Source organism: Tachyglossus aculeatus, chromosome 2, assembly GCF_015852505.1.
Source record: "Tachyglossus aculeatus isolate mTacAcu1 chromosome 2, mTacAcu1.pri, whole genome shotgun sequence".
Taxonomy (NCBI): domain Eukaryota; kingdom Metazoa; phylum Chordata; class Mammalia; order Monotremata; family Tachyglossidae; genus Tachyglossus; species Tachyglossus aculeatus.
In genome coordinates this window covers 125,013,229-125,037,090 of record NC_052067.1, presented here as the reverse complement: position 1 = coordinate 125,037,090, position 23,862 = coordinate 125,013,229, and the positions used below count along the sequence as shown (strand labels likewise).

The 23,862-nt window shown below is 42.0% G+C and overlaps 1 non-coding gene across 1 annotated transcript; it reads right to left on the bottom strand.

Moving 5' to 3' along the window:
* Nucleotides 1–23,044: 23,044 nt before the first annotated feature.
* On the bottom strand, nt 23,045–23,183 carry LOC119924442. The gene has a single exon (XR_005449155.1). It is a non-coding gene; the product is annotated as a small nucleolar RNA SNORA7 (small nucleolar RNA).
* Nucleotides 23,184–23,862: the final 679 nt, after the last annotated feature.

Genomic DNA, 23,862 nt, shown 5'->3' with positions numbered 1-23,862 from the left:
TTGCTTGTGCTATAACTGCTTCTGCATCTTTGGTGATGCAAGGGCATGTAGGAAGGAGAGTGGTATAATCAATTGTATTTATTGAGTGCTTACTGTGTGCAGAATATTGGACCAGGCATTTGGGATAATAAAACACATTCCCTGCCCACAACAAGCTTACAGTCTAGAGGGGTTGATCCTATGGATAACAGAAATGCTAGAAATCTATACTTGCTCCTTTGTCCTCAGTCTGTTCCTCAAAGACCAAATGCACACAGCCCCACACCAGAATGACAAGTAAAATCTGGTGCTGTGTACCAAAGAGGGAATCATCCTCTTTATTCCATTCTAATTAATCCACCTAGGCATATTTGAGTGGTCTGCCCTCTCTCTAGCTAGGAGGGAGAGCCTTCCTTTATATTTGTACATGATTGTGTTGCAGCCTAAATCTTATATAAAGGACAATGACATAGAATTATTTTAGCTCTTTGTAAAGTGTAATTAAAATAATTTCAAAGGAGGGCATCCTTTGATCTTAATTCATAGAACCAATGCATATCGTTATTTGCATAATTCTTTTTAACGATTTTCTTTAGATTATAAGATAAGATATTTTAGGCATCAAGAATTTGTATTATCATTAATCACTTTCACAGGTGCTCAGCATGCTACTTTTCGCTGTACTCATTGACTAATGATTTAGTTGTCCTTCAGGTTGGAAGATGATGCCTTTGAAGGTGAGGGTCTACCATTGGGCATATGTACTGGCAATCCCTTCTGCACTGTGACCGTGTAAACTTTGCCAAGCGCTGCATTGTCCCATTTGTTACGATAGTGTTTTTGTCTCTCCCTCTTGGTGCCAGAATCTTTCTTTTCTCCAAGACAGTTACTTTATTTTGGATCTTGGGATGCCAGACTGATCTCCTTTCTGCAGCTGACTGTCATTTGAAGTTTGTTTCATGATATCTTGAAAGCATTTTTCTCACTATGGTTTCTCTGGTTAATTCATTTCCATAGAGCAGCTACTTGGGAATTCTACTGTCTTTCATGTGGCTCACATATTTCTTCCAGTAGAAGGATGTTATGACCGGCAGTGCTCAAGCGCTTAGTATAGTGCTCTGCACACAGTAAGCACTCAATAAATACGATTGAATTAATTAATGAATGATAGTACTCTAGGACAGTAAGCCCCTTTCTAGACTGCAAACTCCATGTGACAAGAACTGTGTTTACCAACTCTCTTATACTGTACTTTCCCAAGTGCCAGTGCTCTGCATGCATTAACTGTTCAATAAATACCACTGATTGATTGATCAACTGAACACTTCATGGTTGGGGATTTTCTCTTACTACTTGATGTTAAAATTGCACATTGATAGCAAAGCAGTGTGGCCTAGTGGAAAGAGCGTGGGCCTGGAAGTTGGAGGACCTGCATTCTAATCTCAGTTCCAACAGCTACCATATAATAATAATAATAATGGCATTTATTAAGCGCTTACTATGTGTAAAGCACTGTTCTAAGTGCTGGGGAGTTTACAAGGTGATCAGGTTGTCCCACGGGGGGCTCACAGTCTTAATCCCCATTTTACAGATGAGGTAACTGAGGCACAGAGAAGTTAAGTGACTTGCCCAAAGTCACACAGCTGACAAGTGGCAGAGCCAGGATTTGAACCCCTGACCTCTGATGCCAAAGCCCATGCTCTTTCCACTGAGCCACGCTACCATATGAATTTGGGGAAGTCACTTAACTTCTCTGTGCCTCAGTTGCCTCATCTGTAAAATAGGGATTAAGACTGTGATTCCTTCTGGGACAGGGACTGTTTTTAACTTAATTTGCTTGTGTCCAGCCCAGCATTTAGTACAGTGCCTGGCACATAGTAAGCACTTAAATAATGCCACAAAAAAGTGAAAACTGTCCATAAATTCAGGGACAATTTGTATGAACACATTAAAATTGATCACATCCATGGAACCTACAAAAATATTTCAACATATCCAAATATAGGCATGTCAGGAGGAATTGAGTGTCAAATCATCCGGGAAATGTCACCGTTTTCACTGCCAGCTCTGTATCCCTGCTACTTAATCAATCAGGCAATAGTATGACTCTGGACAGAGTCCTATAGAAAACATTTGGGTGGGTACATATTAGACACCATCTGTCCTCAAAAGGCTTTCAAATTAATCTCCTGGTTTAAAGATGTGCTGCCTACATGTGGAGTTTGGCGTCAGTCCAGCAGGCCCCTGAAGACAGCTCCTGTCCCCCTTCTTGAATATACCTGCTCTCCTCTGATTTTGATGTCAGTAAAACGTTTGAAAGTCAGTGATTTGTATTTGTAATTTTATAAAGTGAATTATCATGCATTGACAACCATGCTAGAGTCAAATAAGACAACTTTGATTGATACAGGTCTCAAAACTTTAAAGAAAGTCAGATACTACAGTTGCTCTATGAACATTCAGGTTGATCTAATTTTGATATCATGCTTTCTCCATACTCTATCTTTCGGGAAGCAACATGGCTTAGTGGGTAGAGCATGAGCCTGGGGGTCAGAAGGACTTAACTTTTCTGTGCCTCAGTTACCTCATCTGTAAAATGGGGATTAAGACTATAAGCCCCTTGTGGAACAAGAACACCCTATCCATTTTTATTTATCCCAGAGTTTAGTGCAGTGCCTGGCACGTAGTAAGCACTTAACAAACACCACATTACCCTTCTTAACTGGATTGTTCACGTCTACTTGTCAATCACTGGACAATTGCTGTCTGAGGAGAAAAATTTTGTTTAACAGGGATCTTTGCTTGTCCTTTGAGGACTGAAATTGCCCCCTCCACCCATCCAACAGGTTAATATGTGCTGACTCCTCTTGGACTCTTGTAGTAATCTTAGGCATTTGGGAATTCAATCAGGCTTCTCTCCTTTTCTGAACAAGTTGTGGAATATTATGCTTCCAAGTGGGAAAAAGTGCTCTAAAAACTGTGTAATGGAAGTGTGGCCAGGGGGAATGCAAGGTATTTGTCAGGAAATGTGTGCTTTGAGGGGTGTGGGGGTCAGTTCTTGTGGACCTCCTGTCCTCAAAGATTTTCCATCGGAATTTCCGTTCTCTTACAAAGTACACTGAGAAGCAATATGGCCATGGTGAATACAACACAGTCCTGGGAATGAGGGGACCTGGGTTAGAAATGATCATTGTTTTGCAAAAGAATGTTCTTAATACATGGTGATTCAGCATTTGGATATTGTACTTTTCTTTATTTCATCAGAATTTACAGATAAAAAATATCCCCATTTGTTGATTCAGTATTTCAGAATTGCACCATAACATTTTCCTTAGTGACTTCAGTCACTGTCAAATGACACTCTAATTTTCCCCAAGGGAACTTTTGAGATAGGAATATCCCAACTCTCTTCTTAAGATGAATGGAAATACCATTTCTTCCTTTGTTAATTCATCATCATAGTTTTCCCTTAAAGAGCTTTTTGAAAATATTTTATCTCAGATTTTTATTAGTTATCTTTCCATTTTCTCTTCCATTTTAATTTCCAATGGGAATTAACTCTAGTGTAGATGTACTTTGGATTTTAGATTTGAGGACACTAGTGTTATTTCAAGTGATCAATTTTAAACTATTGAATATATATTTTGCTGTCTTCATTCTGAATGAAGATTCAGCTTATGAAGCCCCCAAATACATTTTCTTATCGGTGTCACTAGATGATTGTCACGATCCTGCACTTTAGCAGCATTCTCTCGAGTTATTTAAAAAATGTCTGAGTAGGAGACATTTGTTTATATTCCTTACCTAAAGGGTACTTTTCTCTTCACGATGTTCTTGGGTTCTTTAGTCAAAATGTCACACACCAGCCTGTCAACAAATCATAAAATAGGTAAGTTTCCTCTGAAGGTCATGCATACAATTGCCCATCAAAGAACTATAGTAAAGGTCTTATAAGTGGATCCTTTATGTTTGCTCACTTAGCATTCAGATTTTTTTTTGTAACCCTGCTGGCTCTCTTACAGTCTTTTCATCAACTTGCAGTTACTACTTTCAATTTACCTGTAACCTTTTCTCAACTAATTTCTTCTACATTCACCCCCATACTTTTACAGAATAACACAAAAAATCCCTAAATATTCCCAGAGTCCTGTCTCTATATATTTTTAGGCATATATTTGGTTATCCAAGATGATATTGACAAGATATCTTGCCAGTGATGTAAAGTGAGGATGTTCCCCTTTATAATTTCCTTAGTCACTTCTATCCCCTTTCTTCTTGAAGTCTTTTGCCATTTTCTCCATTTGTTGAACACTTACTGTGGGCAGAGCAGTGTGCTAAGCTCTTGGGGTGGTACAATGGAATAGATTGGTAGACACAATTCCTGCCCACAGAGATGATACAGTCTGGAGGGGGAGACAAACATTAAGGCAAATTATGGACATATACATAAGTGCAGAGGGGTTGAGGCTGGCGATGTTAAAAAAGAGCTCATATAGACATTTTAAGGGTGTCTCCTCTGTGATTGTTGATTTTCTACAGGGATACCTTTGAATCTGTGTTTGTTTCCACACAAATTTAGCTCTGACTGTGTAGATCACTTTCCCATCTCTGTTGACGGCACTACCATCCTTCCCGTCTCACAAGCCCGCAACCTTGGTGTCATCCTCGACTCCGCTCTCTCATTCACCCCTCACATCCAAGCCGTCACCAAAACCTGCCGGTCTCAGCTCCGCAACATTGCCAAGATCCGCCCTTTCCTCTCCATCCAAACCGCTACCCTGCTCATTCAAGCTCTCATCCTATCCCGTCTGGACTACTGCACCAGCCTTCTCTCTGATCTCCCATCCTCGTGTCTCTCTCCACTTCAATCCATACTTCATGCTGCTGCCCGGATTATCTTTGTCCAGAAACGCTCTGGACATAACACTCCCCTCCTCAAAAACCTCCAATGGCTACCGATCAATCTGCGCATCAGGCAGAAACTCCTCACCCTGGGCTTCAAGGCTGTCCATCACCTCGCCCCCTCCTACCTCACCTCCCTTCTCTCCTTCTACTGCCCAGCCCGCACCCTCCGCTCCTCCACCACTAATCTCCTCACTCACTGTACCTCGCTCTCGCCTGTCCCGCCATCGACCCCCGGCCCACGTCATCCCCCGGGCCTGGAATGCCCTCCCTCTGCCCATCCGCCAAGCTAGCTCTCTTCCTCCCTTCAAGGCCCTGCTGAGAGCTCACCTCCTCCAGGAGGCCTTCCCAGACTGAGCCCCTTCTTTCCTCTCCCCCTCGTCCCCCTCTCCATCCCCGTCTTACCTCCTTCCCTTCCCCACAGCACCTGTATATATGTATATATGGTTGTACATATTTATTACTCTGTTTATTTATTTATTTACTTATTTTACTTGTACATTTCTATCCTACTTATTTTATTTTGTTGGTATGTTTGGTTCTGTTCTCTGTCTCCCCCTTTTAGACTGTGAGCCCACTATCGGGTAGGGACTGTCTCTATGTGATGCCAATTTGTACTTCCCAAGCGCTTAGTACAGTGCTCTGCACATAGTAAGCGCTCAATAAATACGATAGATTGATTGATTGATTGATTTCCAAAATTCAGAGATAAGGTCTGGACTCCTCCTTGTTGGCCAAAGACAGGTTCTGGAGTTCACTGTAGTATTCCTGGCATCTCTATTGAATTTCCACATTGTGTCGAACAAGGGTGATTCCATCTGTGCTTTTCCGAGGTGCCATAGTAATGGGTATAGGGCAAGGTAACATCCTTGGTGGAAAGTAAAAATTCTTTCCTTGTTGATGATAAGTTAATTCCAAGATCTCTTCAGTTTTGCCATTTATTTCAGCTTATTTTCTCCCATTCTTCCTCCCATCTGCATCTATTTTGCACTTGGCTGTTTATCCTTCAAGCACTTTGATTCTCACCCCAACCTTACAGTAATGATGTAAATGTTCTTATACTGTAGTATTTCCCCTATACCTGGTCTAATTCAATATCTGTCTTCCCGGTAGATTGTAAGTTAGTTTTGTGTCAGGATCACTGCTACCAACTCTGTTGTACTGGAGTTTTCCTAGTGCTTAGTACAGTACTTTGCATAGAGTAGGTGCCCATTGGATACCTTTGATTGATTGCCATCTCACCATAGGTCACATGTGTTTGTTAATGGGATCTGGATGTCTTATTGAAGGTCTCCAATTAGTTATTATAATCATAAGATATTACATGGTACAATCAATCAACAGTGGTATTTATTGAGTACTTATTATGTTCAGAGCACTGCACAAAGAGCTTGGGAGAGAACAATACAACAGAGTTGAAAGACACATTGCCTGCCTAAAGCGAGCATACAATCTGAGGGGGAGGCAGACATTGATATAAATGAATAAATTACAGATGTGTACATAAATGCTATGGAGCTAACAGTTAATATTAAGTTCCCAAAGGGTATAGATCCAAATGCATGGTTGACTCAGAAGGAAACAGGAGTAAGAGAAAGAAGACTTAATCAGAGAAGGCCTCTTGGAGACGTGAACTAAATAAAGCTTTGAAGGAGAGTGGTGATCTGGTGTGTATGGAGAGGGAGGGAGTTTGAGACCAGAGGGAGGATGTGAAAAAAGGGTCAGGATCTAGTTAGATGAGATTAGGGCACAGTGAAGAAGTTGATGCTAGTGGAATGAAGGGTCCCAGCTGGGCTGCAGTAGGAAATTGGTGCAGTAAGGTAGGAAGAGCATGCTGATTGAGTGTTTTAAAGCCAATGGGAAGGAGTTTCTGTTCAATGTGGCTCAGTGGAAAGGGCACAGGCTTTGGAGTCAGAGATCATGGGTTCAAATACCGGCTCTGCCACTTGTCAGCTGTGTGACTTCGGGCAAGCCACTTCACTTCTCTATGCTTGTTACCTCATCTGTAAAATGAGGATTAAGACTGTGAGCCCCACATGGGACAACTTGATCACCTTGTAACCTCCCCAACACTTAGAACAATGCTTTGCAGATAGTAAGTGCTTAATAAATGCCATTATCATTATTATTATTATGCAGAGGTAGATGGATAGTTACTGGAGGTTCTTGAGGAGTGGAGAGATGTGGACTGAACAGTTTTTGAGAATAATGGTTTGGGCAGCAGAGTGAAGTGTGGAATGGAGTGGAAGGTCAATGAGATGCAGACACAGCCATCAAGGCAGGTTAGGATAAGTGCTTGGATCAGCATAGTAGCAGTTTGAGATGGAGAGGAAAGGACAGATTTTAGGGATGATGTGAAAGTAGAAATGATGGGATTTGAAGACACATTGAACATATGAGTTATATGAAACAGATGAATCTAGGAAAATGCCAACATTATGGGCTTGTGGGACAGGTAGGAGGCTGGTGTCTGCATCGATGGGAAAGTCATGGGGAGGACAAGGCTTGGGTGGGAAGACAAGGAATTGTGTTTTGGACATATTTCACTTGAAGTGTCAGTGAGGCATCCAAGTAGAGATGTCTGGAGGCAGGAGGAAATGAGAAACTGCAGAGAAGAAGCAAGATCAGGGTTGGAGAGGTAATTTTGGGAATCATCTACATAAAGGTGGTAGGTGAAGCGATTGGACAGAATGAGGTCTCCAAGAGAGTGGGTTTAGATGGAGAATAGAAGGGGACCCTAAACTGAGTTTTGAGGACCTTCACTGTCAGAGGGTGGAGGCAGAAGAGGAACCTGGAAAGGAGACTGAAAAGGTGTGATCAGCAAGGTTGGAGGAGAACCAGGGGAGGACAGTATCAGTAGAGCCAAAGATAATGTTTCAAGGAGAAAGGGATGTTCTGCAGAGTTAAAAGCATCTGAGAGGTCGAGGAGGATTAGGATGGACTAGAGACCATTGGATTTGATGAGAAGAATGCTGTTGGTTATTTTAGAAAGACCTGTTTCCATGGAGTAAAGGGGCAGAAACCAGATTGGAGGGCATTAAGGAGGTAGTGGGGGTAGACAACTCTCAAGGATTTTGGTGGGGAATGGTAGGAGGGAGATGGGCTGATAACTGGAGGGAGCTGTGGGGTCAAGGGAGGATTATTTTAGGTTAGGGGATATACGAGCATGTTTGAAAGCGGTGGGAAAGAAGCCATTAGAGAGTGAACAGTTGAAAATGGTGCGGTGGGAGGGAGGAAGGAGGAGGGCAAGTAAGTGTCATAGCAAGGTATGAAAGGATGGGGTCAGAGGTGCAGGTGGAGGAGTATATTTGAGAGGAAGTAAGAAATCAGTTCTTGAGATACTTCTGGGAGTATTGGGAGAGAAGTAGCATAGCCTAGTGGATAGAGTTTGGGCCTGGAGTCAGAAGGACTTGAGTTCTAATCCCAGCAATTGCACTTCTTTTTTTTAATGGTATATGTTAAGTGCTTACTATGTGCTAGGCCATTCATTAAACACTGGGATAGGTACAAGATCATCAAGTTGGACACAGTCCCAGTCCCACATGGGGCTGACAGTGTTAATCCTCATTTTATAGGTGAAGTAATGTAGGCACAGAGAAGTTTAAAAAACATGATGGTATTTGTTAAGTGCTTACTATGTGGCAAGCACTGTTCTAAGCACTGGAGCACTGTTCCAAGCTCTGGAAAGTGACTTGCTCAATGAAAAGCAGCGTGGCCTAGTGGCTAGACCATGGGCCTTGGAGTACATCTCCTCCATGAGGACTTCCCGGACTAAGCCCCCTCTGCTCTTCTCCCACTACCTTCTGCATCGCCCTGATTTGCTCCCTTTATTCATCTCCCATCCCAGCCCCACAGAACTTATGTACATATCTGAAATTTATTTATTTTATATTAATGTCTGTATCCCCTTTTAGGCTGTAAGCTTGCTGTGGGCAGGGAGTGTGTCTGTTTATTGATATATTGTACTCTCCCAAGCCCTTAGTACAGTGCTCTGCATACCAGAAGGGCTCAATAAATATGATTCCCAGGCCCATGCTCTATCCATTAGGACACACTGCCTTATCACTTGGCAATGATGGGATAAGAATCCATGGCCCCAAGGAGACTAAAGCCTAAACCGAGCACTTTTAGACTGCTCAGCCACTCTGATAGACATCCTCTAAGTCACTCTTAAAAACATCCGTCTCTGAATAAAACTTCTCCATTATCATGAGCTATGCTGTTCCTCTAGATGTCAATATTTAGATCAGAAACCTTTTTTAAAATTGATGGATGCACTCACCGGCTCTTCATGTTATGTCTATAGTTAAACTAAGCTTTTTGAAGAGCCCATTAACCATGATTTCCTTCCTTTTTTTTTGTTTACTTGTTATTCTAACTGGCTTTGCAGACTTTTAAAAAAATGTCATTAATGATATTTCAGTAAAAGGTAACAATGACTAAGAGAGGGAAGCCAAAATGTTTATCTTTTGATGATCATTTCTGGTTCATGTGACTTGTTTTTTCGATAGACAGAGAAGGATCCAGGCTAGTTAGTCAACGTGAAACTGAGGGCAGAAAAATTACTTGAATAACTCAAATCTTTAACCAAGGAGAATAACAATAATAATGATAATGGCATTTGTTAAGTGCTTACTATGTGCAAAGCACTGTTCAAAGTGCTGGATATTTACACAAAGCAGTATGGGAGGTTCTTCTTTGTTATTGGGCATTTCATAGTAATAACGCTACAGGCAGAAATATTATTAAGCAATTCAAATCTTTGCAACTTCCAAACAAATGGTTGGAATTAATGCCCCAATAATAGAAGTATTCTTGTAAATGTCATGATTCAGCAATATATCACTAAGCTGCAGGTGCTTTCTGTTGTACCCTACGGTTCTATATTCTATTGTATTTTCTGTCGCGCTTTCCTAAGCGCTTTGTGACATTCCTTTATCGCCTATGAGCCATATAGCATTTTTGTGCTGAGCAAATGTCCTTAATTAGCAGGATATTTCCATACTTGTTAAATCCTGGGAAACAACCTTGGAAAGGATGATAAAATTTTGCAATATTTTATTGCACTGTACTCAGAAATATATCACGTAGTAACATTTATATAAAATACCATAGCACTTCTAGGCTATCATCATCATCACCTCCTCCTTCAAGACTTCCTCTTTCCAATATATACTATATGTTACTTCATCTGTAATCTCTACCATCTGGTCTTACTTTATCAACTTTTTTCAGTTACTATTACCTAACCCTCTGTCTTCGCTATTCCTAAGCCAATGTTCTAACTGTATACCCTGCTCTTGACATTTCAACCTCCATCTCCTCACTCACTGTTTCCCTGGCCTTCAAATCCCTTCTTCCCCACATTGGACAGACTACAGCTCTTTCCATTTCAAATCCCACCTAAAATCCCACCCTTTACCAAAAAGCTTTCCCTAATTAATTTCCCAGCCCCCTGAGCCGAACCATCCCTTCAGCTTTCTCTAATATTTATGAACTTAGATACACCCCTGTTAGCACTCATGTATATGTGTCTGCTCAATTTATTAATTTCAAAACTGCTGTAAGAAGCTTTATGTTTGTGTAAGCTCCTTGTAGTCAGAAAATGTGCAATTTCATTCTTCTGTACTTGGCAAATTTAGTGCACCACACTAAATGGGGCTCAGTAAATGCTACTACTATTGTTACATGCTGAGGTGATTTTCTCTTCAGTTATGTTATTTTCCCATTTTATTTTATATTCAGTGTCACAAAGAGGTTTAACTCTCCCTTGAATCCAAAAAGGCAGTGCTATTTGTATGACCTTGGTGGATTTGAATTTCTAGCCATAATCCGCAGTCCCTAAAAATCCCTGATAAATGCTTAGCTACTTCCTGGGCAGCAATGTTTTAGGTAAATTAGAAAAACAAGATTATTTTAGATCAAGATTAAAAATATTAGCAAGAGACTAAATATCAAATGAAAAAATATGTTCATTTGATGTCTAATGATACTGAACCTTTAAAGTTCTGTCCTGCAGTGTTTTTGGGGAAATGGGATAACAGTGACAAAAATCAATAACTGTAATTCTTCTTTTGACATGAGAAACTTCACTTACAGAGGAGCTAAGTTATCCACAGGAAAAATTTGGTCCATTCAATTTCATTAAAATAATGCAGTTTAAAACACACCTCAGAAGGCATGCCATGTTGGAAAGATGTAATAGAGCCACTTCTGGAAAGAAAAAAAAAGGATAAATCCATCAATCAGTAATATTTATTGAGTGCTTGTGGTGTGCAAAGCTTGGTACTCAGCTCTTGAAAAGGTAAAATTGTATCACTGGCAATTGAGCTGTATGAGCAGCAAAATTTAGAAGCCACTTTTATCGTTGTCAATCTGATGTAGGATTTTAATGTTGCAACCTCATTCAGGCTTGTCAGCAGTGCTGTTCTAATTCTTGCATGTCTTCTAGTGTGTGGACTTTCAGCAGAAAATAATTGGGATTGTAAACTCCTTGATGGCAAGAATCCAGTATACTAATTCTGCTGCACTCACCCAAGTGCTTAATACAGTGCTCTTCATCCAATGCATGCTTGATAAATGCTATTAATTAGTTGAAGGCCCTCAGAAGTTGATTTGTTGTCATAAAAGTCTTTGAACTTGTGGAGACCAGTGGTCTGCTGTGGGGAGTTCCAGTCAGAGAGGAGACGGTTTAAGCAGGAGATCAGTGGAGGGAGAAGCAAGAGAAGACAAGAGAAAGCTAAATAGATTAGCTGAAGAACAGATTAATCAACCAATTGTATTTATAGAGCAGTTATGCTCAGAACACTGTATGAAGTGCTTTGGAGAGTACAATAAACAGAAATAGCAAACATGCTCCCTGCCCATAATGAGCTTACAGCCTAGAGGGAGAGACGAACATTAATATGAATAAATATTTTATAATATAAAATTTAAAAGACATTTACAAAGGTCATAGACCCAAGTGCATAGAGAAGGCAGAAGGCAAGCCAGGGAAAACAGGACTTCATCGGGGAAGGCGTCTTGGAGAAGATGCAACATTAAAAAAGCTTTGAAGTTGGAGACAGTGGTAATCTGGCATATATGAAGTGGAAGGGAGTTCCAGCGTAGTAGGAGAACATGGAAAAGGGGTTAGCTGTGAGATAAACAAGTTCGGGGCACAGTTAGGAGCAGAGTGTGAGGGGTGGGCTGTAGTAGGAGGTTGGTGAGGTGAGGTAGGATGGGGCAAGTTGAAAGAGTGCTTTAAAGCCAATGATAAGGAGTTTCTGTTTGATTCGGAGGTAGAAGGGCAGTCATTGGAGGTTCTTGAGGAGTGGGGAGACATGGACTGAATGCTTTTGTTGATAAGTGATCCATGCAGCGGAGTGAAGTATGGATTGGAGTAAGGAGGGTCAGGAGACTGGGTGGTCAGAGAGGAGGTTAAGGTGGGATAGTTAGGGTGAGAAGTAGTGTGGCTTAATGGAAAGATCACGGGCTTGGGAGTCAGAGGTCATGGGTTCTAATCCCGGCTCTGCCACTTATTAGTTGTATGATTTTAGGCAAGTCACTTAACTTCTCTGTGCCTCAGTTACCTCATCTGTAAAATGGGGATTTTAATATAAGCCCCACATGGAACAACGTGATGACCTTGTATCTACCCCATCACTTAGAACAGTGCTTTGCACACAGTAAGCACTTAACAAATACCATTATTATTATTATTGTTATAGGATAACTGCATGGCTTAACATAGTAGCAGTTTGGGTAGAGAGGAAAGGGCAGATTTGTGTTGTGTTTGTGAAAACACAACAGGATTCCATGATAGATTGAATGCGTGTGTGGACTGAGGGAGATGAGTGGAGGACAGTGCCAAGATTACACCAAGGGCTTGTGAGATAGGAAGGATAGTGGTGTTTATAGTGATGGGAAAAACAGGGGGGGCAGGGTTTGTTTGGGAAGACAAGGAGTTCAGATAATAATAATAATAACACATTTGTTAAGCATTTACTATGTGCAAAGCACTGTTCTAATCACTGGGGGGCGGGGGGGGGATACAAGGTGATCAGGCTGTCCCATGTGGGGCTCACAGTTTTAATCCCCATTTTATAGATGAGGTAACTGAGGCCCAGAGAAGTTAAGTGACTTGCCCAAAGTCACACAGCTGACAAGTGGCGGAATCAGGATTAGAACCCGTGACCTCTGGCTCCCAAACTCGTGCTCTGTCCATGCTCTACCCAGATCTCTCAAGCACCATTGTGAAGAGGGGGAATCCCCATGGGAGAAGCCTATCCCAGAGTTGGACTGCATAATTTCAGATCAGAATTTCACATAATGTGGTTCTAATTGAATTCAGAGACAACTGTCATAGGCAACCCGGCCAGAAATTAGGCAAATATGAAAAAAACATGCTCTATCAGATCGGCCATTTGAGATGTTTGAGAAACCAAGAAGTGATTTCTAAAGTAGGGAAATTACCTAGGGAGTAGCAGTGTGGCTCAGTGCAAAGAGCATGGGCTTTGGAGTCAGAGGTCAGGGGTTCAAATCCCTGCTCCGCCAATTGTCAGCTGTGTAACTTTGGGCAAGTCACTTAACTTCTCTGTGCGTCAGTTAACTCATCTGTAAAATGGGGATTAAAACTGTGAGCCCCCCGTGGGACAACCCGATCACCTTGTAACCTCCCCAGTGCTTAGAACAGTGCTTTGCACATAGTAAGCACTTAATAAATGCCGTCATTATTATTATCTCATCATCATCAATCGTATTTATTGAGCGCTTACTGTGTGCAGAGCACTGTACTAAGCGCTTGGGAAGTACAAGTTGGCATTATCTGAACTCCTTGTCTTCCCAAACAAACCCTGCCCTCCCTTTGTTAATTATTATCATTATTATAAGTACTGCTTACATCAGGCATACCAGAGGATAGTGTTAATATGTAATGAATTTCATTCAGTGTCTACTGTGGGCAAAGCACTATATGAAGCTCTGTGGAGGAGTATAATAAAGGAGAAATAATATATGGCCCTTGGGGATCACACTCTGAAAGGGAAAAATGGCCTACAAACATGAAGAAAGATTGAGAAAATAAAGGCAAAATGACAAAAGATACAAGGACAGTCAATTTCCACAAAAAGGCCACAGGCCGAGTCTTCCCAGCATTATCCAATTAGTGAAGGCTCAGATTGCTGCCATTGCACATACATCTCCCGTCACCTCTTTGGGGAGGCTGATCAGAATGGGTAGATGATGCCAGGGAGGGGAGCAATATCACAGGTGGTGTGCCATGGCTAGTGGGGCTGCATGGGAGCAGATGTGCTTAGAGAAGCAGCGTGGCTCAGTGGAAAGAGCAAGAGATTTGGAGTCAGAGGTCATGAGTTTGAATCCCGGCTCCACCACATGTCTGCTGTGTGACCTTGGGCAAATCACTTCACTTTTCGGAGCCTCAGTTACCTCATCTGTAAAATGGGGATGAAGACTGTTAGCCCCACGTGGGACAACCTGATCACCTTGTATCCCCCAGCACTTAGAACAGTGCTTTGCACATAGTAATAATAATAATAATAATGGCATTTATTAAGCGCTTACTATGTGCAATGCACTGTTCTAAGCGCTGGGGGGGATACAACGTGATCAGGTTGTCCCACGTGAGGCTCACAGTCAATCCCCATTTTACAGATGAGGGAACTGAGGCTCAGAGAAGTTAAGTGACTTGCCCAAGGTCACACAGCAGACATGTGGTGGAGCCAGGATTCGAACCCATGACCTCTGACTCCAAAGCCCGTGCTCTTTCCACTGAGCCACGCTGCTTCTCTGAGCACTTAACAAATGCCATTATTATTATTATTATTATTATTATTATTATTATTATTATTATGTGGCACATATCGTATAATGGACTGCCATTGTTTCACCCCATATATTTTTTCTGGAACACACACCTTTATGGTGGTCCACAGGTGTGGTCTGGTGGTTAGGATTTGTCGCTCTCACCGCTGTGGCCCGGGTTTGATTCCCGGTCAGGGAAGAAGTTTTTAGAGAAGCAGCATGGCTCAAATAGAAAGAGCACGGGCTTGGGAGTGGGAGGTCATGGGTTCTAATCTCGGCTCAGCCACTTGTCAGCTGTGTGATTTTGGGCAAGTCACTTAACTTCTCTGTGCCTCAGTTTCCTCATCTGTAAAATGGAGATTAAGACTGTGAGACCCATGTGGGACAACCTGATTACCTTGTATCCCCCCACCCCTAGTGCTTAGAACAGTGCTTGGCACATAGTAAGTGCTTAACAAATACCATTATTATTATTATGGTGCGGAACTCAACTGTTAGGAATACCAACTCTGAATATAAAGGACAACCTCGCTCTTTCTCTCATTCTGAGCAAAATGTGGGAAAAAATTAGAAATAGGAAGAACAGAGAAGGAGAATGCAGATGATGGAGAGGCTTAAGAATGAGATAGAATAAAGACAGTTGGAAATAGGACAGTGAGAAAGGAACAAAAGATAACATTTTTCTTTTAGCCCATGCCTAGAATCTTATTTGAGTCTAATGATTTGATTCATGCTTACATATCGTATCTGATTTATTGCTGATTTCATTATGAGAACCTGGTCACATTGACTTTGGCCCATTTGTCTTGAAGCTAGTGAAACTACCGTTCACACAATGACTGGTCTCTTTGAACCTTTTAGCACTTTAAACTCAACTTAAATGTCTCCTTTCTCTAGTTATTTTTAGATTTATTGCTGTATGGAATGTGTACATTACACAGCACTGTGGTACTTGTGGAATTCTCTAGCTCTGTAAATCAATCATAATAATAGTATTACTGGGTGAAATAAGGGGCAGAGAGGACAGAAAGATTTGGGGACACAGAACGGAACAGGAAGTTTGTCAGGAGGTGGAGTAATAGCATAGAAAGAGAACAGGAGGGAAAGAAAAATGAGAAACTGAGAGAGGCAAAGGGTATACACCAAAGGACTATTCAAGAGCACACTAAAAGTGAAAACTTTGTGAGAAGGAAGGGGAAAAATGGTTAAATGGGGAAAGAAAATGTGATGAAGAAAAAGCAGTTTGAAGAATACCAACTGGGGAATAAAATTTCAAATCATGATTGTATTTTGGGTTGCCCAATCAATCAATTATTGATTGGTGTTTACTGAGCACTGTACTAAGTGTCTGGAAGAGTAGAATAATACAACAAAATTAGTGGACATATTCCCTGTGAATAAAGAGTTTACAGTCTAGAGGGGGAGACAGACATTAATCTCAATGAGTAATTTTCAATATATAATTGAGAGATCAACCAATCATATTTATTGAGCACTTATTGTTTGCAGAGTACTGTACTAAGCTCTTGGGAGAGTACAGGTAACAGAGTTGGTAGACATGCTTCCTGCTCACAGTGAGGTAACAGCCTAGGGGATGAGCTTCTATTCTAGAGGATATAATAATAATAATACTAATTGCTTTTGTTAAGTGCTTACTATGTGCCAAGCACTGTTCTAAGCACTGGAAGTGCCTGGATAACAAAGTGGTTCCGGTGGTTGACCTGGCTTTCCCAAACAGTGTAACAGCCCCACGGATGGAGGATGACCTAGTTCCTAGGATGATTCCTTGAGTATTTGAACAAACTGGTTTACAGTCTCAAGACTGTAAGCGCTAGACTGTAAGCTCCTTGTGGGCAGGGCATGCATCTACCAAATCTGTTGTATTGTACTCTCTCCCTTGAGCTTAGTATTGTACTCTCCCAAGAGCTTAGTACAGAACTCTCAGCCTAGTAAGCAGTCAGTAAATACCATTGATGATAATGATGGTCACCTTGAAATGGGAAGGGGCTACAAAACACATCAAAGTAATCACTGTCTCACCAACCTCAAAACCAGCACTCCAGAAGAGTGCAACTGGTGAATTTAAAGCATTCATATAATCAAGCGAGGAGTCAGACACATACTGATATTTACAGCTATACTGGCACCTTTGCTTAGTATCTCAACACCAACAGTTTCACTTGCAAAAGGGAAAGACAGCTGAGTATGTACAGAGACCATGATCTTAGTAGTGCAGACATGCATGCCACTGCTCTCTCCTGAAGGCACATTTTTTAGTACAGAAAAATTCTGTACCCAATAGAGATAACAGAATAACATACTTTGAAGAATGGTGGCCTCCCCTATTCTCTCATTTTATATCTGTTCCCTTACCAATCAAACAATTAACCAATCTCTCAGTGGTATTTATTAAGTATTTGCTCTGTGGAGAGCACTGTACTAAGCACTTGGGAGAGATCAATACAATAGAGTTGGTAGACATAGACCTTGCCCACAAGGAGCTTGCTGTTTAGAGGGGTAATGCTGTCAAGTCATTTCCGATTCATAGTGACTCTATGGATGTATTTTCTCTGGAACGTTCTGTTGTCTGCCATAATCTTTAACCTGGCTAATGGTTCTTCCATTATCATTGTTATGGTTAGTGGGGGAGACAGGCATTAAAATAAATTACAGATGGAATAATAATAATAATGGTAATAATAATAATGGCATTTGTTAAGTGCTTTCTATGTGCCAAGCACTGTTCTAAGTGCTGGGGAAGATACAGGGTAATCAGGTTGCCCCACGTGGAGCTCACAGTCTTAATCCCCATTTTACAGAGGAGGTAACTGAGGCACAGAGAAGTTAAGTGACTTGCCCAAAGTCACACAGCTGAAAAGTGGCAGAGCTGGGATTAGAACCCACGACCTCTGACTCTCAAGCCTGGGGCCTTTCCACTGAGCCATGCTGCTTCTCAATGGAATGGGAGAGAACAAGGATATGCGCATAAATGCTATGGGGCTGAGAGTGGGGTGAATTTCAAGTGCTTAAGAGGTACAGATCCAAGTACATAGATAATGTAGAGGAGAGGGGAAAATAGTGGAAATTAAGGTTTAGAAAGGGAAGGTCTCTTGGAGGAGATGTGATTTTAGGAGGGCTTTAAAGATGGAGAGAGCAGTGCTCTTTGTATATATAAGGGGAGGGAGTGGACAAAGGGAAGAACGTGGACAAGGTATTAGTGGCAAGACAGAGGAGACTGAGGTACAGTGAGTAGGTTGGCACTAGAAGAGTGTAGTATATGGCCTGGATTGTAATAGAAAATCAGCAAGGTAATATAGGAGGAGAGCTGATTGAGTGCCTTAAAGATAATAATAGTAAAAATGGTATTGGTTCAGTGCTTACTATGTACCAAGCACTATATTAAGTGCTGGGGTAAGATACAAGGTAATCAGGTTGGACACAGTCCCTGTAGCACGAGGGTATCACAGTCTTAATCCCCATTTTATAGATGAGGCAACTGAGGCACAGAGAAGTGAAGTGACTTGCCAAAGGTCACACAGCATACTTTTTCCTTCATCATTCAATCGTGTTTATTGAGCGCTTACTGTGTGCAGAGCACTGTACTAAGCGCTTGGGAAGTACAAGTTGGCAACAGATAGAGACGGTCCCTACCCAACAGCAGGCTCACAGTCTAGAAGGGGGAGACAGACAACAAAACAAAACATATTAACAAAATAAAATAAATAGAATAAATATGTACAAGTAAAATAGAGTAATAAATATGTACAAACATATATACATATATACAGGTGCTGTGGGGAGGGAAAGGAAGTAAGGCGGGGGGATGGGGAGGAGGAGGAGAGCAAGGAAGCATACATATGGCAGAGCTGTGTTTAGAACCCGCTCCGAGGGCCATGCTTTTTCCACTAGACCATACTGCTCTAAGCAGTTTTCTGTTTGATGTGGAGATGGTTGGGCTACCATTGCAGGTTTTGGAGGAGTAAGGAGACTTGGACTGAACTTTTTGTAGGAAAATGATGCGGGGACTAGAATGAAGTATGGAATGGAGTTGGGAGGGTCAGTAAAGCAAGGTGGTCAGGGAGCAGGCTCATGCAGACAAGTGCAGACATATGATAAGTGCTTGAATCAGCATGGTAGCTGTTTGGATGGAGACTAAAGTACAGATTCTATAAATATTGCCAAAGTAGAACCAACAGGATTTGGCGTTAGATGGAGTATGTGGGTTAAATGAGAAAGATGAGTAGAGCATGGGGTTGCAAAACAGGATAAATCAGGATTTTGTCTACAGTGATGGAAAGTTACGGGAAGGATAGGGTTTGGGTGGGAAGGTGAGGAGGTCTATTTTGGACGCGTTTAATTTGAGGTGTTGGCAAGACATCCAAGTAGAGATGTCCTCAAGGCAAGAGGAAATGTCAGACTGCAGAGGAGAGAGGTCAGGGCTGAAGAGGTAGATTTGGGATTCATCCACATAGAGATGGTATTTGAAACAGTGGGAGCAGCTGCATTTTCCAAGGGTGAGGACATATAGATGGAGAATAGAATGGGAACCACAACTGAGCCTCGAAGGACTCATACCGCTGGAATGTTGGAGAAGGAGGAGCCTTGGAAAGAGATGGAGAAGAAGCAGCCAGAGAGATAGGAGGAGAACCAGGAGAGGATGGTGTCAGTGAATCTAAGGTTGGATAACGTTCCGGGAAGAGGACCTACAATATCAGAAGGGAGCGAGAAGTCAAATAGGATTAGGACCGAGTTAAGGCCATTGGATTTGGCAAGGGGGTTATTGGTGACCCTAAAGAGGGCCATTTTTGAGGAGTGAAGTGAGTGGAGTGCAAACAGGTTTCAAATCCTCATATTACACTAAGGGAAACTGAGAAGTTAAGTGGCTTGCCTTAGGACACACAGCAGGTAAGTAGCAAAAGCTGAAATTAGTACTCAGGTCTCTTGACTGCCAGGGTGGTGCTCTTTCCACTATGCCATGTTGCTTCCCACTCTATGATTAACACTCCATTTCCAGTTTTGACCACCATCCAGGATGCATAAGATACTGTGATGATGATTCACATTACCTTTTCAATATTATATTAATTCATTCAGTTGTATTTCATTCATTCATTAATTCAGTTGTATTTATTGAGTGCTTACAGTCTAGAGAGGGAGACAGAAATTAATATACTTAAATAAATGAATAAGTAAATACCTAAATTACAGATATATGCATATGTGCTTTGGGGATGGGAGGGAGGATGAACGAAGGGAGCAAGTCAGGGTGATGCAGAAGGGAGTGCAGAAGAAGAGAGGAGGGCTTAGTCAGGGAAGGCTTCTTGGAAGAGATGTGACTTCAGTAAGGCTTTCAAGTGGGGGAAAGCAATTATCTGTCTGTTACGAAGAGGGAGAGCATTCCAGGCTAGGAGCAGGATGTATGTGGGCGCGAGGGAGATGGTGAGATAGATGAAATTGAGGTACAGTGAGAAGTTAGCATTAGAGGAATGAGGTGAGCAGGCTGGGTTGTTGTAGGAGAGTAGTGAGGTGAGGTAGGAGGGGGCAAAGTGATTAATTGCTTTAAAGCCAATGGGAGGAGTTTTGGTAGATGTGGAAGTGGATGGGCAACCACTGGACTTTCTTCAGCAGTGGGGAAACATGGGCTGAACATTTTTGAAGAAAAATGATCCGGGCAGTGGAGTGGAGTATGGACTGGAGCGAGGAGAGACAGGAGGCAGGGAGGTTAGCAAGGGGGCTGAAAAAATAATCATGGAAGGACAGGATAAATGCTTGTATTAATGTGGTAGCAGTGTGGATGGAGAGAAAGGGGAAGATTTTAGTGATGTTGTCAAGACAGAACTGACAGGATTTAATGATGCTTGAATATGTGGGTTGAATGACAGAGAGGAGTCAAGGATAATGCCACGGTTATGAGCTTGTGAGATAGGAAGGATGCCTGCTGTGTGACTTTGGACAAGTCACTTACTGAATGAAGCAATTAGGTTGGACCAGTCTCTGTCCCACATGGGGCTCAAAATCCACAGAGGAGCAAGTGTTCTCCCTCCTCTGTAGATTTTGAGCCCCATGTGGGACAGAGACTGGTCCAACCTAATTGCTTCATTCAGGTATATCTATTAAACGCTTACTGTGTGCAGCACATTGTACGAGAAGCAGCATGACTCAGTGGAAAGAGCATGGGCTTTGGAGTCAGAGGTCATGGGTTCAAATCCTGGCTCCGCCAACTGTCAGCTGTGTGACTTTGGGCAAGTCACTTAACTCCTCTGTGACTCAGTTACCTCATCTGGAAAATGGGGATTAAGACTGTGAGCTCCCCATGGGACAACCTGATCACCTTGTAACCTCCCCAGTGCTTAGAACAGTGCTTTGCACATAGTAAGTTCTTAACAAATACCATTATTATTATTATTATTATTATTACTAAGTGCTCAGCAAAGTACAATATAGCAGTAAAAAGTGTCAATCCCTGCCCACAGCAAGCTCCTAGTCTAGAGAAGCAGCATGGCTCAGTGGAAAGAGCACGGGATTTGGAGTCAGAGGTCATGGGTTCGAATCCCAGCTCCACCATATATCTGCTGTGTGACCCTGGGCAAATCACTTAACTTCTCGGCGCCTCAGTTACCTCATCTGTAAAATGGGGATGATAACTGTGAGCCCCATGCGGGACAACCTGATCACCTTGTATCCCCCCCAGTGCTTAGAACGGTGCTTTGCACATAGTAAGCACCTAACAAATGCCATCATCATTATTATTATTATTATTTTCTGTGTCTTATTTTCCCCATCTGTAAAATGGGGATTGATTACCTGTCCTGACAGAGACTGGGTTTGACTTGTTCAATTTGTATCTATTCTAGCACTTAGCACAGTGCTTGTCATGTGGTAAGTGCTTAACAAATACCACAATTATTATAATTATTATAATAGCTCTGCATCAAACAACAACTCTTTACTACTGGCTGTCAAACACTCAACCAGTCTGGTGCCTTGTATCTCACCTCACTAATTTCCTCCTTCAACTCATCCAGCACACTTGGCTCCTCTAACCTCAAGTTACTCACTGTACCTTGTTCTTGTTCAAATATAATGATGGTATTTGTTAAGCACTTACTATGTGTCAAGAATTGCTCTAAGAGCTGGGGTAGATCCAAGGTACTCAGGTTGGACAAAGTCCTGGCCCACATGGGGCTCACAGTCTTAATCCTCATTTTATGAATGAGGTAACCGAGGCACAGAGAAATTAAGGGACTTTCCCAGGGTCACACAGCAGACTAGTGGTGGGGCTGGGATTAGAACCCAGGTCCATGCTCTAGCCATTAGGCCACACTGCTTCTCTCACCACCAGTCGCTTGCTCATGTCCTTCTTCTGACCCAGAACCCCAACTCCCTTCATATACCACAGACCGCCACACTCCTTACCTTCAAAGTCTTATTAAATCATATCTCCAAAGAGGCCTTCCCCAATTAGGCCCTCTCTCCTTTACTCCCTTCTGTGTCACTTTGCATTTGGATAATAATAATAACAATGACGGCATTTATTAAGCGCTTACTATGTGCAAAGCACTGTTCTAAGCGTTGGCCCTACTGAGAGCTCATCTCCTCCAGGAGGCCTTCCCAGACTGAGCCCCTTCCTTCCTCTCCCCCTCGTCCCCCTCTCCATCCCCCGCATCTTACCTTCTTCCCTTCCCCACAGCACCTGTATATATGTATATATATTTGTACATATTACCCTATTTATTTATTTATTTTACTTGTACCTATCTATTCTATTTATTTTATCTTGTTAGTATGTTTGGTTTTGTTCTCTGTCTCCCCCTTCTAGACTGTGAGCCCACTGTTGGGTAGGGACTGTCTCTATATGTTGCCAGCTTGTACTTCCCAAGCACTTAGTACAGTGCTCTGCACACAGTAAGCGCTCAATAAATACGATTGACTGATTGATTGGGAAGGTTACAAGGTGATCAGGTTGCCCCACCGGGGGCTCACAGTCTTAATCCCCATTTTACAGAAGGGGTAACTGAAGCCCAGAGAAGTGAAGTGACTTGCCCAAAGTCACACAGCTGGCAATTGGCAGAGCTGGGATTTGAACCCAAGACCTTTGACTCCAAAGCCCATGCTCTTTCCACTGAGCCACGCTTTGTTATTGTTGTCTTATGCTGTCGAGTCATATCCGACCCATAGCGACGCATAGACCCATCTCTCCCAGAACGCCCCATTACCATCTGCAATCGTTCTGGTAGCATATCAGTAGAGTTTTCTTGGAAAAAATTCAGAAGTGGTTTACCATTGTCTCCTTCTACATATAAATAAGTCTCTGCCCTTGACTCTTTCCCATGCTGCTGCTGCCCAGTACAGGGGTGTTTTGACTTGTAGCAAGATTGCCTTCCACTGCCTAGCTTGTGCCCAAGCTAGTAATGGAATGGATGTGCCTCTGCTTAACTCTCCCTCCTATTGTCGTGACTGGTAGAATACTGGACACTCTCCAGGTGTGACCCTGAGAGGGATCTGTACCCTTTAACCACCAGATATTTAAGCCACCTTCAGACTTAAAACACTTTTGTACCTATCTAGAATATGAATGCTGTTTCCCCCTTCTTGTAGGCAGGGAACGCATCTACCAACTCTGTTGTATTTTACAGTATTGTTCATTGTTTCATTGACTGATGGATTGAATACCTGCTGTTTCTATCTGCTAGGTTGTGAGCAATATGTGGGTCAGGAACCCTGTTCAACCTGATTGTGCCATACCGATCCAAGTACTTAGCTTGGTCTCTTTCTAAACCGTAAGATAGTTGTGACCAGGGAATGCATCCACCAACTCTGTTTTTACTGTATTCTCCCAAGTGCTTTAATACAGTGCTCTAGCACTCAATAAGTAGCATTGATTGCTTTGTCTCATATAAAATGCTTACTAAATACTGTTGATGGCGTATGGTGATATATTAGTAAAATTATGTGTCCAATGCCTTTGCACATGGATTTATTTTAAGAGAGAATTTTACTGTTTTTACACAGACAACATTTCCTTTAAAAAGGCTGGAAGCTAATTTTATTGTAAACTATTTTTTTCTGCTACTCACAATATTTCTTTAAGGACAAATGAGTAGCATTCGTTTGTGATGAGAAACAGACTTTTGTAATATATCTCTTTTTTCATCTATAAAACAGCTTTCAGGAGATCCT